The following is a 16,750-nucleotide window of genomic DNA, read 5'->3' as shown; positions in this document are numbered from 1 at the left end:
TTCTAACTCTAGACTGCTATGAAAATAAAGTTCATGCTATTTCATATGTGTGTATGTGTGCATTTACATACATTTGTATATAATGTATATGTATACATACTATATTTCCCCAGTTCAACAACTCAAAGTGCTACAAATACTAAGAAAAAAAGATAACAGTGAAGTAAAAACTTCATTTTTAGGAGAAAAATATTCTATGCAGCGAGATTATTTACGAAGCTAATATATGAATCATCATTTGGCTGGACATAATATTCAATTAAGTATAAAAGGTACAATTACATTCTACAGTTTTAAAAGTGGACAATTGCACCATGTGTAGATAGTCATTAATGTACATATTCATTAATGTCAAAAAATGGCTTTTATCAGAATAGAATTATATTTTAACTCTGAAATTTAAAATTTCCAAATTTAATAATGTTGGCAATATTTAATTCTTCAAACTAATACCACTGAACAGTTTAACAATACAAACAAGTCACACTCAAGAAAAGTTCATTATTTTAAAATTGGCAAAACTACTGCTAACAGCTGGTGGTTTTATCAGAAAAACTGTATCTGAGTTTCATAAAGCGCTAATTTCCCTGGGCTCCAAGTATCACTGTAACTTGGTATTCTTCTCTCTCTTAAAATATCAAGGCAACAGTAAACGCAGTCTGTACCTCCTCCTTTCCTTAAGCTTCGGCTGGCATTAACTTCCTCAAAGAAATGAAAAAGGATAGCCATTGCCTAAACCAATTTAATGCCACTAGCTACGTCAAACCATTATACTTCAAACCACTTCTATTCTTTTGCAAATAATATCTTCTCATTACGTTAAACACCTTTATAGTTCCTTTACCAACAACAGAATATATTAAAACTTAAACTATATTTTGTAAACCAATGGCGAGCATGTTGAACATTTTGTAAGGGACAGGACAAAAGAGGGACAGGGACAAAGGTACTCAGATTTTCATATGACTCCACTGTTGTCTTACTTCTTCGTAGAAGCTATTGATACTCATTTTCAGTGCTCTTAAATCAACAATACAAGGTGCTAACACAAGGCTGGGCAGTTTACTCACTTCTGCTCTTACAGTTTTTACGTGGAATAAAAAATTGAAGGGAGGCTAAATGTTTAAATAATATAAGGCTCACTGTACATATTTACTAAAATAAATTCTTCAAATTCCACCCTTTGTACAGCATAATTAGTACTTCATCTATTTAGTGCATATTTTCCTATCAATTATTACTCTTGTAATCTTTAAAAAAACTCTTGCCCCAATATTTCAACCTGTGAAAAGGGGTCACTTCATAAAATTTTACTCTAAAGTATTCCTACCCACTGACCAATATTGAGAACGACTTAACAAAACATCCCTCTTGAAAAACAATTGTTTCTGATTATATCCAGTTCCAGGCTACCACTTTCAGCTACCACCCTGTCCTGAAAAACCCTCCTCACATCCTACCACAAGGAGTAAACTAGAAAGATAATGACAATCCTAGCTAATGACAGTTTGAGTGCTAATTCTAGACTGCCATGCTAAGTTTCCTATATATACTGATCTCATTTTATTTTTCACTTTTTCATTTTAGAACCCAATTGAATAGGTAATATCCCCATATATTTACATTATACATCTGAGATCAAAGTAGGTAAGGAATTAATTCAAGGACAATTAGCTATCAAATGACAAAGCCAGGATTTAAACTCAGATCTATTTTATTCAAAAGACTAGGACTCACATCTTTTCTGAACAAGTTCGTAAACTGACAGACCTCAAGCAATCAGATATTTTTATGTTTTTTAAACTAAAGTTATAAGTAGTCAGGGATATTTGTATATATGGAATTAGCAAGAGTGTTTCGCATAGCATAGTTTGTGTCTTTGTGGAAATTTTACAGGTCCATGCAAGCACTACAACAGACTACCGTTAGCACAGTAAGAGTCTTGACAAAAATCTATATTCAAGATTAGTTGAGGGAAGTAATCTTCCCACAAATCTGCTTCATACTGAACCTGTATTTGTATATTCAAGAGTGAGCTGGGATTTCATACTCATAGACTGAACTACAGTGCATATCCATGCCTCATGACATAGACGATGGGGACAAAATCATGAAATGTTAGACTGTGTAGCAGGTCAGGCTACTTAACTGCTAAACTACAATTCAGAATAATGGATAAGCAGGACGGTTGTACAAAGTGCTGTATACAGTCACTATATAAGATATAGCTAGAACAAAGTAAGCAGCAGTAAAACTTCAGAATCAGCATTGAGGGTAATAAGAGCCACATACATTTTTTTCTCTAGAAAAGCAAACAATTCAATGTTACAAAAGGGAAACCTAAATTCAAGTATTAAACTCATTGTGTCTCTACTGGATTAAGAAAAAAAGAACATTAAAAACATTTCAAAAATTGATAATCTAGTGTTAAAACTTCCTAAAGTTTTGAATTCTGTCAGGTAAAGGTAGTATTTATATTGAATTCAGATAATAATTCATCAGTTAGCAGGAGAAAGCTTTTCTGTGATGTCATGCTGATCCTGGATCTATGATACCTCACAAGACCCTCTGGTAGGAAGCTAGTGTAATATCAGATGGGTGTATTAAAATATTTCAGTGGGAAAATGCCAGTATAGGTAAGCTATTATAGAAACGCAAAAGAGCATGCCACTTAATCATTAATAAACATCTCTAACTAAAGTAAATTCATTGTTTAAACAAACTTTTATACTATACCATTTACATATTTTATGTTATGTACTTGCTTAAAAGGTTGGTTTTTACCTTTAGCTAAAACTGTGTATTTTCTAATCTGTTTAGGGCAGCTGTCAAGTAATCAGAGTAAGCAGCACCATTTTAATAAGCCAAGTCTTTTAATAAAATATAATAGGTCACAAACACTTAATTTCTGCTCTTTCCTGTAATTGCCAGTCTTTACTATAACTGCCACTTTAACAATCTTTTCCAAATGCTGACACAAAAGATGAACAAATCAAGGGTTTTAGCATGTGTGTATATTTACAGCGTTTTGCTGTCAAAGGCTGTAGTTTTACTCCCTACTCCAGCAGCTATAGGAGGATCTGTTTCTTTTGATGGAGGAGTCCTCTTGCAGGTTTTGAATATATCTGAATTAATCTCTTTTTTATGGCTACATAGCAAACACATATTAAAGCATACACAAGAGAAATGTTGACAGAGTTATAGCACAATATTACACCTTTACGAATATTACAGACATTTTTACTGTCACTGTGTAAAATTAGACATTCTATTAAGTTGGTGCAGAAGTAATTGCATTTCAAAAGGTTAAAAACTGCAAAAACCGCAATTACTTTTGCACTAACCTAATACTACTTTATTCTTTCTTTTTCAATAAATTCTCCGCTAAATTAGTTATTAGTTCATAATTTCAAAAAACATTGCTTATATATAGTGCAAATGGTGTGTTTTCTTAGATAAACTTTAAGTATATTAAGCATTAGTTTTATATGCACATCCACTTAAACTGTGTATATAAAACTACAAGAGTTGTATCAAAATTAAAATAAATGAAGGATCCCCAAAAGAAAGTACAAATATTATGATTTTTATTCTTAAAAAGCATTCATTAGGACTATTTTGCTACAGTTCAATTTTAAGTTTCTGATGTCTTTTAAAAAAAATTCTCTGAAAACTTCTTAACATGATAATCCTTTAACTTTTTGTTTTGTTTAATTTTGAGCATACAATTTTTTTTAACCAGTAGTTTTTGTTTTGTTTTTTAATTTGGTACTGTAATTGCTATTTTAATACCAGAAGTCTTGTGCACAAACAACAGTACTTTTATAAGAAGTTTGCCCATTTTTGAAAGGCTAAACTTCCCCAAATCAAACTAGCTTACTGTGAAAAGAAAACCATGACAACTGTTTGTACCTCTTGCTTTATTATTACATCCGGCCTGGTCACTCTTAGAAATTCAATCTATTACCGTTGCTAGGAGTCTGTTGCTGTGCAACCTAGAAGGGTATGCTGTGCTTTCAGGCTAAGGAGTGCTAATAAACCTGTAGCTTCCCTCTATGGGTCTGACTAGTGTGTTTAAAGGGCTTAAGACTTTTCAAGAGCGATTGGCCCACAATTCAAGACACATCCTATTAAAAACAAGTCACACTGAGAGATTTTTAACAAAGGGCCAAAATACTAAACATACACAAATATTCAAAACGTATCCTCAGAATCCCCGACTAATTTGGTAAAACAAACAAAGAACAGATTATGATCTACATTTCAATTATACCACCTACCATCCCCAAGTTTTTATTTCCATGTAGTCCCCTAAAAGGTCATAATGGACATAAATAAACTCAGAAATTTCAGGGAAATAAAGGCAAGTACCTTCAACCTTAACTTAAAAAAATAAAAATGCATATATATATATATATATATATATATATATATATATATATATATAAAGTTTTCTATTATATATTTCAATAATAGAAAAATAAATTAAATCTAGGAATCCAGGAGACCCAGAAATCATGATATTTGTAAAACTAAAAAGCACTTTCCTCACCCCACAAAAAAAAAAGAACAAAAAAAAGAGAAATTGAAAAAATTCTAAATTTCATTTTATTATTAAAACAGATGATTTTTTAATTTTTATTTTCATCTCTTTTGGTCAGTAATGATTTTACATTAATTCTAAAATCTATTTTATCCTATCATATGCATATTCTCTATAATTTTAAAGATTAACAATACCTTATTCAGATGAATTCACTGAATTACTTGAATGTAAATGAAAAAAAGAGAGACAATAGAGAAATATACTGCTAAACAAATTGTGTGAAACAACTTGAAGTGTGGGCAGAGGATAAGAGAGGACTTCTAGTACCTTCTTTAAAAGAATTGTATTGACTTTAATTTACTTATCTATCATTGGTCTTTCTCATAAAGTGTTTGAAGACAAAAATAGATAAAGTTGGTCTACCATAAAATACCAATGGCCACACAGATAAATAAAAATAAGATATTACAATAATCATCTCAACTATGAAAATTTATCCAGAGCTTGACAAGGATATTTTGACTATACTAATATCGCCTGCAGCTTTCGAAAGTTAAAAATAACTTTTCTAAAAAGCCAGGCAACATTTTTTCTACATTCATGGCAACAATTAACCCTTCTATCTAACTACTCTGAGCTGGAATCACTTTTAAAAACAATCTGACACTACACTGCCTTATTCTTTTTTAAAGAACCATGTATACATCTGTCCTTCAATGATTGTTGTTATTTCTTCTTCTCACTGCACATCATAGGAAGCAGAGTAAGGGAAATTAAATATTTCTCTAAAAGTACCAAGAAACAACTACTAGTACAACAATCCAGAAAAGACAGACAATCCAATAATAAAGGAGCAATGAAGCAGGCTGAGAAGGCGGTGTAAAGGCAACATCTGACCAAACAACCGAGACTGAGGCAGGAAGAGAATGAGTTAGCTAGGAAGGTTTAGAACTAAAACAGCCTATAATAAGGCAAGCAGAACATAACAGAAAAAGAAGAAAAAAATAGGAGAAAAGGAACAGAAAGGATAATAAAGAAAGACAAGAATGTGTTAGAAAATAATTGAAAGAAAATTTGCAGAAAGAAACATGGTTCATTTTACAGATGAGGAAAAAATAGAAATCAAATATGATATTTTTATATTCAATAATTAGATTTTCCTTGATCCAGCCTTGCTTCTTAAGAAGGCATACAACTCAGACAAGAAAATGTTCTTAAAAGATACAGTGATATCAGTAACATTTATGATGTAAAAACCAACTGATCAGTAACCTGAAGACAACTTAACTCTACAATGAAGTAGTGTGAATACTTTCCAATTCTTATTTAGGATAAGGACATTTTAACTTAATTCTATAGGGCAGGACTTACCTAACACATGAAAAAAAATGTTAAAGTAATGAAAGTTGTTTTTTTCCAAACTAGCACCAAACATTAAAGCACACACACTACACATTACACACACACAGTAGTCAATAAAGTTATTAAAGTCAGAATCTACGTATACCATTCAAAGGGCGTGTTAGGGAAACGTGTTAATTTTTAAGGCAGTTATTTAATAGTTGGTCAATTACAGGGCAAGTGTAGTACATAATGCTGGAAGAATCTGCTCTGAAAGTTCTAAACTGGCTACATTAATACTTAGCATCCTGGCAGGCACTATTAACTAAAAGGCAATGGGGCAAAAATACAGAATAAAATTTTTTTAAATGGAGATGGAAATCCCACAGAGGAAGTGTTGTTGGAAAGAGCGTTCTGGTGTTTGTTATAAAGCTATAATAATTATACAGTGTGGCATCCTCAAAAGAAACAATAGGAGTACATAGCTATTGAGAATAACTTATTCGTCCATGGAATTAAGCCTCTTTTTGCATATTCCAGTTTTCTTGGATTTGCAACAGCCTATATTTGATTCATTTCCACACACCCATTTTAAAAAAATCAAAGATCCTCAATAAATGTTGCTGAATAGCACATATAATGTTGCTATAAATAGCACATATAATAGCACATATAAAGATCCTCAATAAATGTTGCTGAATTCTTTTTTAAATTTCATAATTTGTTATCAAGAATTGTAGGTTCTTTGATAAATCACATAATTAAGGTTGGTAACAAATGACTTACAGGTTAGAATTCTTTTTAGTAGTCATATCATACCAATTATAAAGAGAAATCATTATGAGAGCCATAAATATAACATTATTTCTCCTTTCTGTTGAAGGAATATTTCCCAAAATAGTTTTTTCAAATTATTTCTATAAGTTGTTTAGCCATGGTCAAAAGGATATTTAATGTACAAAGGAAGCGTTGTTGTGTTTGTTTCTTTGTTTTTAGTATTAAACTTTGTAAAAGGAATGTGGTACAAACACCTGATTAGAAGAGTGGTATCAATTAAAAACACATTTTAAACCTTCTTAAAAACAACTTTCACTTTTTAACTACTACTACCCACTTTTACACATTTGAAAACTTGAAACAAGGTATTGGATCAATTGATTTTTGAAATGCATAATTACTAAGAATACTGAAAAAGGCATCTTCAAGTACATTCTATAAATCCAAAGGACAATTTCAGTTGCATCACATTATAAATGCCAAAAACCTCAAAGATAGATATCTCACAAATTTTTTGTGAAAGTAAATACATAGAAAATCTTTAGAAAACATAAAAGAAACACACCATCTTAAAACAGAGACAAATACTACTGTCTTACAGAGTACTTAGCAAATTGCCTTTGTGAAGTCTATATTAAATTTGAAAGATAATATTTAAATTTGAACTCAAAATCTGAGACCAGAAATATTAAAGTTCACAATTCAAAATCTTAAGCGACACTTGTCTGGAAACTAACCTTTATTCTCGTCAAGATTTTTCATCTATCCCTCCATCCACAGGGGAGATGACACAAAATGGCAAACAGAGTAATTGTGGCGATCTGAGCTCTAAGTCTGACTCAGCTCTTTTGGGTTTTTTTCCATAGGTAAAAAGTGACAGGAATAATAATGGGGTAGATGGGGAGTTAAGGGGTGTACCTGAAACAACATTAACCTTGAGTTGTTAACTATTAAAACAGAGCAATAGATACATGGGAATTCATTTCATTATTTCATCATACTGTTCTATTTTTGTATATGTTTCCATTTTTTTCTTAAAATTAAGTTAGGGGTGTAAAATAAGAAGAGTAGGCTTGCTCTCCAAAGTCTTTTATAGATCACATGTTTTTTCATAAACATGGTGTTGGTATAAACAAATGGTGATACTAAATTTGGCTTCTTTCATTTTTAATTTATTTACATTTTTAAACAGCAGAAATACCAGGTACTCAAGTTCAATAAACTTTGGCCTACAGGTTGTTAAAACGTGGGCACATCTGACCCACTTCAAACACAAATGCCTGGGCATATTTGCAAGTATAATCATTTAACCAGCCTTTAAGGATAGAAACCAGAAATAGAAATAAATACTGTATATATAATTATATAAGTTCAGAGAAAGGTACTTTTTGTTTGTTTAAGGTTCCACAGCAATTTCTCTGTTCTTGAATATGTTAAAAATACACGTATTTATATATTAATTTTGTACCATTTTTGAAGTATTCCAATACTGTGCAATAGCTTCAAATACTGTCAAACTGTACACTGCATAAAAAATGATAGGCATATATGCTCAATATTTGACATTGAACTGAAATTTTAAAATGATTTTGACATTAGTATACTGAAAACCTCATTCTAAAAGATCAGCATGGCAATCTATTTGTCAGAATAACAGAAATCAAGTCAATTTGCCTTCATTAGCAACTTTTATTTATCTAAATAGTCTCTAATTAATGTCTTTCTGCATACACATTAAATTCAATTCACAAATCTATGATTAAAGATCACTAGATAATGATAGATAGCTGTGCTATATCAACAGTGACATTCTAGTTTCAGATCTTTTATGACAATGAAGAACATTCTGATCATAGAAGCCATCACAAAGAATCTTTCTTTAGTTTACACTTGATCTTCACCAAAAGGCCGAGAATTAATCTCTTTCTCTAGTTTAAATTAGCCATATAAGCAAACTAAGGATATAACCAACCAAACTAACAGTCAGCTAATTCTAATTTCAATGTGCCTATTAATTGTCATTTTTACTTTTAATATTTCATGTACAAATTTTTTTGGATATGTTTTAGGTTACAGGTATTTCAGAAGAACTTCCAATTTGGAAGTAGGCAGGGTGGACTGAAGAATTTAACATCCCCTAACCCCTAAAAAACAAAACAAAACAAAACAAAAAACCTAAACTAAAAGCAGCTTTTAAAGAGTCTCTTAATCTGCTTGTTTCCTTATAGAAAACCAATGTTTTCATGAATACATCTCAAAAGAATATATAAATGAAAAGGCTGTATATCCAAGGAAAGCCATAAAAATGATAGAAGGTGGCAAAGAGGGAGAAAGAAAAGTACTATGTAAGAACAGGTATAAATAGTTAGGACTCTTTCATGTAGAAGAAAGGTTGGCATCATTCAAGGAATCAATATTACAAATTTATAAAGCCACATTTGAAGAAACATACAAAACCGACCTGTCAGGCTTTGTTCAAATGTCACCGTCTTTATAAACTCTTCCTAATCACCCTTCTTAAAATTACAGCCTCCTCCACCCTCATCACCTACCCTTCTCTATTCCCCTATTCTTTTATTTTCCTCCATAACATTTATAACTATCTATTATAACACTCATGTGTCTTCACTCTCCCTCATCCTCAACAGTCTGAATGCAAGCTCCTCAAGGGCAGAGACCTCATCAGCTCTGTTCACTGTGTAGTCTCCATAGAAGTTCAGTGGTTGGCCCACCTTGTGCCAATATCTGCTCAACAAATATATGGATGAACATAAAAAATAAAAATGAGCTTGTATACCCAAACTGATTCTAGAAATTGAAGGGAACTCCCTGAGTCTCGAAAGAGGTTAAGATGACTTCACAACTGGAAGTAAATTCACCAAACTCAGTCACCTTATGAGATGGTACAGAATGAAAATACACTGATTAAAAAGGGAGCTGGACACCCATGAAAAGACACATCATAATTAAACATCTGAAACCTAAAGACATAAAAAATCTTGAACGCAAACTGAGAAAAAAATGACACTTCAGTTATAGGGGAAAAACTTCAAAAAGCATGGAAGCTAGAAGAAAGTGACACAACACTTTTTTTTAAGTATTGAAAGAAAAGAACTGTCAACCCTGAATCCTGTACCCAGAGAAAATATCTTTCAGAAATGACGGGGAAATCAAGACATTCTCAGATGAACAAAAGTGAAGAGAATATGTTGCCAGCCGACTTATTCTAAATGAATGGCTAAAGGAAGTTCTCTTAACAAAAAGAAAACAATAAAAGAAAGAACTTTGGAACATTATAAAGACGAAAGAACATGTAAACAAAAATATGGGCAAATAGGCATCTCTTTTCCTATTGAGTTTTCTAGATTATATTTAAGAGTTAAAGCAAAAATTGTAAATATCACCAATGTGGTTCTAAATGTTTAGGAAATATTTAAGATAATTATATTATAAATAGGGAGGGTAAGGGGAGGAAAGGCTTCACTCAAACGAGTCAAATGACACCAACAGACTATGATAATTTATGTATAACATAATACGCCTAGAGCAACCACTAATAAAACTATATAAAGGGGTATAAACAAAAAGAGCTGGACAGATTTATGAATGACAGCTCAATAATAAAAAAAAAAAAAACTAAAAAAAAAAAAAGTTTTCTCAGGGGAAAGTCTCTGTAGTAAACATCACAGCAAATTACCCCTACCTTTCCATAGTGCAACTCGGACTGGAACACAGACCTGAACGGAATCACAAATGCAACCACAGATCTGACTACTGTAAAAATTCCATTCTGATACCACCAGTGGCCTCGGTATATGCATAAGCTTAGAACTCAAGTCGTGGTTCTGCACTTTTGACATCCAACAGGACAGTGAGTTTCGGTAGCAAGAGGTAAAACTCAAGAAGTCTGGGGCATTCAAAATAGCCCCCCAAAATCATAGTTTTCTTATTGCTCCCCCATGTCTCTCCCATATTAAGCAGCATTAGGAATTCCCATACCCTGCCATAACCAGAAAACAGAAAGATGATAATGGATCCTAAAAGGTACTCCCCAACTTCTGAAGCTACAGAATTAGTCTTGGCAGACAATAAGGAAATCCCAGGGAAGTCTAGAATTACATACGCATGCATACATACATACACACACATACATTAATATATATGAAATTCATATATACATAGAGTTAGATTTTTAAAAATCATTTGAAAAGATAAGAGGAAATGAGACCTTGATTAGGGCTAGCCCAAATCTACTGCCAACTAGATGACGCTATATTTGAATAAATATCCAAAATTCAGGAATTCTTACCATTAAATTTGTTGTAAAAAAACAGGAAATAAATAAATCCATTTGGACTAATAGAACTGCATTGTTCTAAAGATCATTGTAAAATCAGGGCTAGACAAAATTATAAAATGGTAAAATGTGTTTTCTATAACTTGATTAGAGATAAACAATCTGAGACTTAATAATTATTCATGGATTGCTTCTACTAGGAAAGGACATTGGGTTTTGTGTTCAGTTCAGAAACCTACTGTGTAGTCTGCCCTCAGGAAGCTTACAAACAATTTAGAAAGATCAAACATTTATAAACAAAAACCTACATCATAATTTCCAATCAGTAGCAGGGTTAGAAGTGAACTTATCAACTTAGGGACCATTCTATCCAAGACTTACTTTAGGAAAGATGAATTTAAGAAGCATGGGAAACACATTCTAAAAAGAATAAAGGATGAGAACCAGGTTGTAGAGAAAAGAAATGACAAGGCTGAATTCAGGTGACCACAGGGTAGTAACAGCAATTGCCATTTACCGCGTGTTTATCCGTCAGACACAGTGCTGTTTGCTTCTGTCATCTAATGTAATCTTTGAAACAATCTTTTGAGGTAGATTTTAGTAACCCTATTTCACAAAGTTTAAGTAATCTGCCTAAGGTTAAACTATTAATCAGTAGCAGAGCTAAAATTTAAACCCTGGGCTGTTCACTCTGAAGTTCTTGCTCTTAACCAATTACATTATACCATAAGCCAGGCTGGCCAAAAAAAGAAGTTACAGAGCAGAGTGGTGAAATATAAATTTGAAAATGTAGACTGTAAGCTTCTTAGGGGCACAATGGCAGTTTTGTGGCACTCAGTAAATATTTCTTAAATGGTTCTAATGAATAGACAATGAGGAATCCTGAAAGAGTCTAACCCAGAGAAACATAAAAGTTTGGGCTGTTTGAAAACATCCAAAGTACCTTCTTTTGAGAAGATTCTATTAATCCATATTTAGAAATAGTTTAAGTAAAAATTTATCCGGATTATAAATATTAAGAACACATTCCATGTTTTAGATCCTTCCTCTTTCTTTCCAACAAATATAGCAGTCTAGTATTTAGTTACTCTCTTCCAAGTATTTAGCACTCTCTTTTCAACTGAATCATACTCTTAATATTTGTATTTTCCATTTTGTTTTACAGGACAGTAGGTATACTGGGGTATATACAGTTAAGTCTAACAGTAAATGATTTAAATTCCCTCAACCCCTTCTCAAAAAAAACTTTTCTTCAATTAACAGAAAGCAAAATCATTAATGCATCATATTAAATTTTTTTTTAAATCATAAAGATTCAGAATGTAGAACTCTAGGCAAAAATGCAAGAGCTAACTAATATTTCATCATACCTTTGTTTATCATAGCTCCTTTTTTATTGAAGGCAAAGATAAATCCAAAGGGAATAGTTTTACAAGAAAGGTTTGTCCATGGGGATTTACCTTGTTAAGAACAAATGACAAATGGTTTTCCCCTATAGGAAACCTACTCCTGTTTTATATAAATGTATCCTTTCAGATTTGGTACCACAAATGAGACTTGGGAAGAGCATCAGGTTACCACTAGAAAATTCAGTTGGCATTTTCTTGGCTTCTCTTAGAGGGACTGTTCCAAATAATTAACAGGATTTGTGCTCAAATTATGCATCTTTATCACAAAACAGGATACCAAAACTAAATTCAAACCTCATAGATTTACTTCCAGTTCTAACAGAGAGAGAGAGAGAGAGAGAGAGAGAGAGAGAGAGAGAGAGAGAGAGAGAGAGAGAGAGAGAGAGAGAAAGAAAGAAAGAAAGAAAGAAAGAAAGAAAGAAAGAAAGAAAGAAAGAAAGAAAGAAAGAAAGAAAGAAAGAAAGAAAGAAAGAGAGGAGAGAGGGAGAAAATCACGGTAATTACTAATTCCTGCCACCATCTCATACTATTAATCAGTAAACAACATATCCTTCCAAAAATTCAGATTAAGAGAATAAGAAGTCATATAATATGACTGCTGCAATCACTTCTGGTTACTACGGAATAAAGGGCAGTTCCTTCACATTCTCATTCTGTTGGTTCTCTTACTTAAGAGTGCTGCAACACCTTTAAAGCCCAGCCGGGCAAGTCTCGGCTTGAACCACGGATATCAGCTGCCAGTATTTTACTTTTGTTCCACAAGAGCGTGACCTACAGGAACAGATGTTTCAAATTTTAAAATTAATAATTCAATGGATTTTTACAACAATCTTTAAAATGATTAGAATCACCCTTACCTTCACCAAAAAAGTAAAGAGGCAGGCACATGCCAGTCTGAGAATTATTTACACCAATACACTGATTATGACATATATCACTAACACCCAGCAAGGGGAAACAAATGACAATGATGAAAATATTTTTCTTTAAAAAAAAAACAAAAAACCTAGCAAATACGGTATTTCCCCTTAATATACAGCTTATTGATGATTTGAGAAAATGTTTTAAATTTTACTTCTGTTATTCTAAAACAAAGCAATTAATAATCTGTATACCAAAATTATACTTGAAGATGATAAAAAATATATTTATTCAACCTTGCAGAATTATAAAACTTTAATTTGCTTTTTCAAGAAAAATATGAGTTCGAACTTGTAGATAAACTAAACAAGTACTGTACAATAGTAAAGGTAGCACTTAGGGCTGTTTGCCTTGAAGAAGCTTTACACTAGATATGACATAACAGGAGAACACTGGTTGAGAAGTGACAAATCTGGGATCCAAGAGCCCCACCTGATAAATGTTGTATGTAATTGTACAAGTCTCTTAACCTCTGTCTCCTCCTCTTTACAGTAAATAGGGAGCATGGTGGTAGGTTGAACTAGATAACCTCCAAAATCTTTTCCAACTTAAAAATTCTGATTCTAAAATAAAACATCCTAATTATGTCTTTACTGGACTCCTACATATTTGTGCCATTTGAAAGCATGTGTAACTCTAGTGACAGACAGACTGTTACCTCCTTAATCCTTGCTGTAGCACCCTAACTGCCCTTTTTAATTGGCTGTGCTGAGCCAGACACAGTAAATGGGCAAAAGAATACGGTAGTAGAGTAGTGAAGTAGAAACAGGGAGAAAGGCTGAAGTTGATCCCCTGACACTCATCATAGAGGAGTGCAGTTTCAGCCATAGACCCTAAAGCTTCGCTGCGATGCAAACAGGTCAGGTTCTAAAATACAAGTCAACACTTGGATAAAAATTTTCTTTACGTGGTGTTCTTCCAAATTAGAACATTAACTTGTTTGTTATTAGGGAGTTACTCCAATATAGAATAAGTAGACCAACATTATTCTCATATTGGAAATGGCTTGTTTTTAAATTATATTGTATGACATAAATGCAGTGAAAGTCAAATTAAAAAAAAAACCCACAACAACCTTTAAACACTGGAATAAAATCACCAGTGCTTTTATTGATACTATATTGAATGTTTAATAATAAAAAAACAAATGATAGTTTGATTCTAAGTATAAGGTATCTGAAACACAGGAAAAGGTATTATAAACAATATTGACAGTGATACTGGATTAAATTCATAATAAAATGTTCTACAAATATTACTGAAATTAACATGTATATTCTATGATCTTTTGTTTTGCAGGGTTACATTATGTTTAGCTCAAGCATTGTTTGGCTGTTTGAGCTTTATACTAGCATTTTCTTGTCTATATTACATCATCTACTTTTGGAAAGCTTAAATATATGAAAATCTAATATACAGGATCACTTAACTTAGATGTTTCCTAATGGCAGAAAGAATTAAATATAACCCTTTGAGAAAAGAAATCGTAGTTTAGTTATAGGATTAAAAACATTTAATTAGTGCATCACTTAATTTTATACCACTTTACTATTCTGTCTGGCTAGTTACCCTGCAGTAGAAATATTTTAAAAGACTGCCAAAATATTTTAAGTCATATACATTTTTATGGAACCTTTTGGATCAGAGAGAAGTTTAGCAATTAGTTACATAACTGAAAAATGCAGGCCTTATTTAGTGTAATGTATTTACTTCTTCGTGCCTAAATCATTTAATTAGATCAAACAACAAGGAAATATCACTATTAAATAAAGAGATTCAGGTCTACATTTTGTATTATTAAAGTGACATTAATCATTAGTTATTACACATATTAGTCTACTTATTACAGAATAATTTCCAACATGAATGGATTTTTGTTTCCTATAAACTCTAGCATTGAAAAATAAGCTTCTTTCATACCTGCCTAACTTTCGTCAAATAAAAACCTAAGAGACCCTCCTGATTTCCTGAAGTTGGTGAATTAGAAAACATTAAACTGCTTTGAATGATGTTGTAAGTTATCAGTACATTAGTTCTTACCAATGGATGTCTCTTGATGCTCTACTATTATGTCCCAGTAACTGAGTACCTAACTTTGAAGGGAACATTCCAGAAGATAGTTGGTTCTCTTCCATTATCAACTTACAAAATGGCTCTTAACACTTCAGCCAAGTCTACCCACAAACAAGTAAAAAGAATGATGTATAAAAGATGAGCACCATTTCACCTCTGAGAGGTGTAGCTCAAGTCAATTGTTTTCCTGTGTCCTGCAAACATTAGTCTGCTGTCCTTGTGTTTGCTCCCTTTTTTAATGATGAGTCAGATTACAAGAGCCTGAAATTACTAAACAAAAGACTTCACCAACAACTGAGAACATTCTTAATTAAAAAAAAAAAAAAAAAAAATGCTGGGCTGAGAAGAAACAACATGATGATCAATCACACTTAAATATTTTGTCTTACACATAATGTAAGCACTGTTTCCAGCGTCCATTGAGTCTGTTCTTAACATTAGATTTAAATTTCTTCAGAGCAACACAGGATAAAGGATTCAAGTTTATTTCAATAAACAAATATTTCAAATTATGTAGCCTTAAGAACAATAGAAGGTACTGATTGTTAAATCTGTGTGATAGCGACATAGGGATTCATTACACTATTCTCGCTACTTCAAGGTAAGTTATAAAAGTTCCAAAATAGTAAAGTTTTAAGAATATATACATTTATGGTACACAGTTTTCCACTATATATTGGCTTCCCAAATATAAACTGCTTTAGATATCATCTAAGATAATCAGATCCCCAAGTGACTATATTAATTTTGCATATTTTGTATACTAATATTATATTATATAACTTTGTAATAATAAAAAATTACAAGAAAACTCTGATGTAACAGCTCAATTTACTACTTTTCTATACAAAACATTAAGTAATAATGAAATCCCACACAATGACAATCAAAGGTCCCAGATCTTACTGTATTTTCAACAAATAAAAAAACACATGTGGTGCCTATAAACTTAAGTACAATCTGTTCCTCAGCTTCCCATTAGTTAAAAAGGCCAAAAAAAAAAAAAAAGAAAAAGACCATTCAACAAATTATTTCACCATTCATACTTTGATTTATCCATTTCCCTTAGTTTTATCTTTATTTCAAAATTCTCCACTAACTGCATTTTATCTAATTGCATTTTCAACATCTCTTTCTACCCTTCTTTTTATCTTTATTGATTTCCAAACATCTGTCATTTTTGTAGCCTTCTACAATTTGAACCTCCCCCTTCCCATGCCCGCATAACTGGGAATATATTATTTTGTATCTAATACCTCATTCCTCTCCTTTCCCCGCCCAACACCCCAAAAAAATGTTCCTTAGAACCCAATAGAAATCTGAGTAGTTTCAGGACTCCTAAATTTACCAGAATAGAATTGGTACTAAATACACAGATAAAGATCC

At 32.1% G+C, this 16,750-nt stretch overlaps 1 protein-coding gene across 7 annotated transcripts in view; it reads right to left on the bottom strand.

The window, feature by feature from the left end:
* RFX3 (regulatory factor X3) overlaps window positions 1-16,750 on the bottom strand; it is a 265,614-nt gene that overhangs the window by 236,223 nt on the left and 12,641 nt on the right. Inside the window, exon 2 of one of the 7 annotated variants that reach the window (XM_074330486.1) lies at window positions 13,040-13,141. The exons of the other annotated variants lie outside the window; for them this stretch is intronic. The gene's annotated coding sequence lies outside the window, so the exon portion shown is untranslated. The remainder of the gene's footprint in view (window positions 1-13,039; window positions 13,142-16,750) is intronic. 7 annotated transcript variants of the gene reach the window in all.

The sequence above is a fragment of the Rhinolophus sinicus genome, linkage group LG04 (genome assembly GCF_036562045.2).
Source record: "Rhinolophus sinicus isolate RSC01 linkage group LG04, ASM3656204v1, whole genome shotgun sequence".
In the NCBI taxonomy this organism is placed as follows: domain Eukaryota; kingdom Metazoa; phylum Chordata; class Mammalia; order Chiroptera; family Rhinolophidae; genus Rhinolophus; species Rhinolophus sinicus.
Note: the sequence above shows the minus strand (reverse complement) of the source record. Positions and strands in the feature narration are given on the sequence as shown.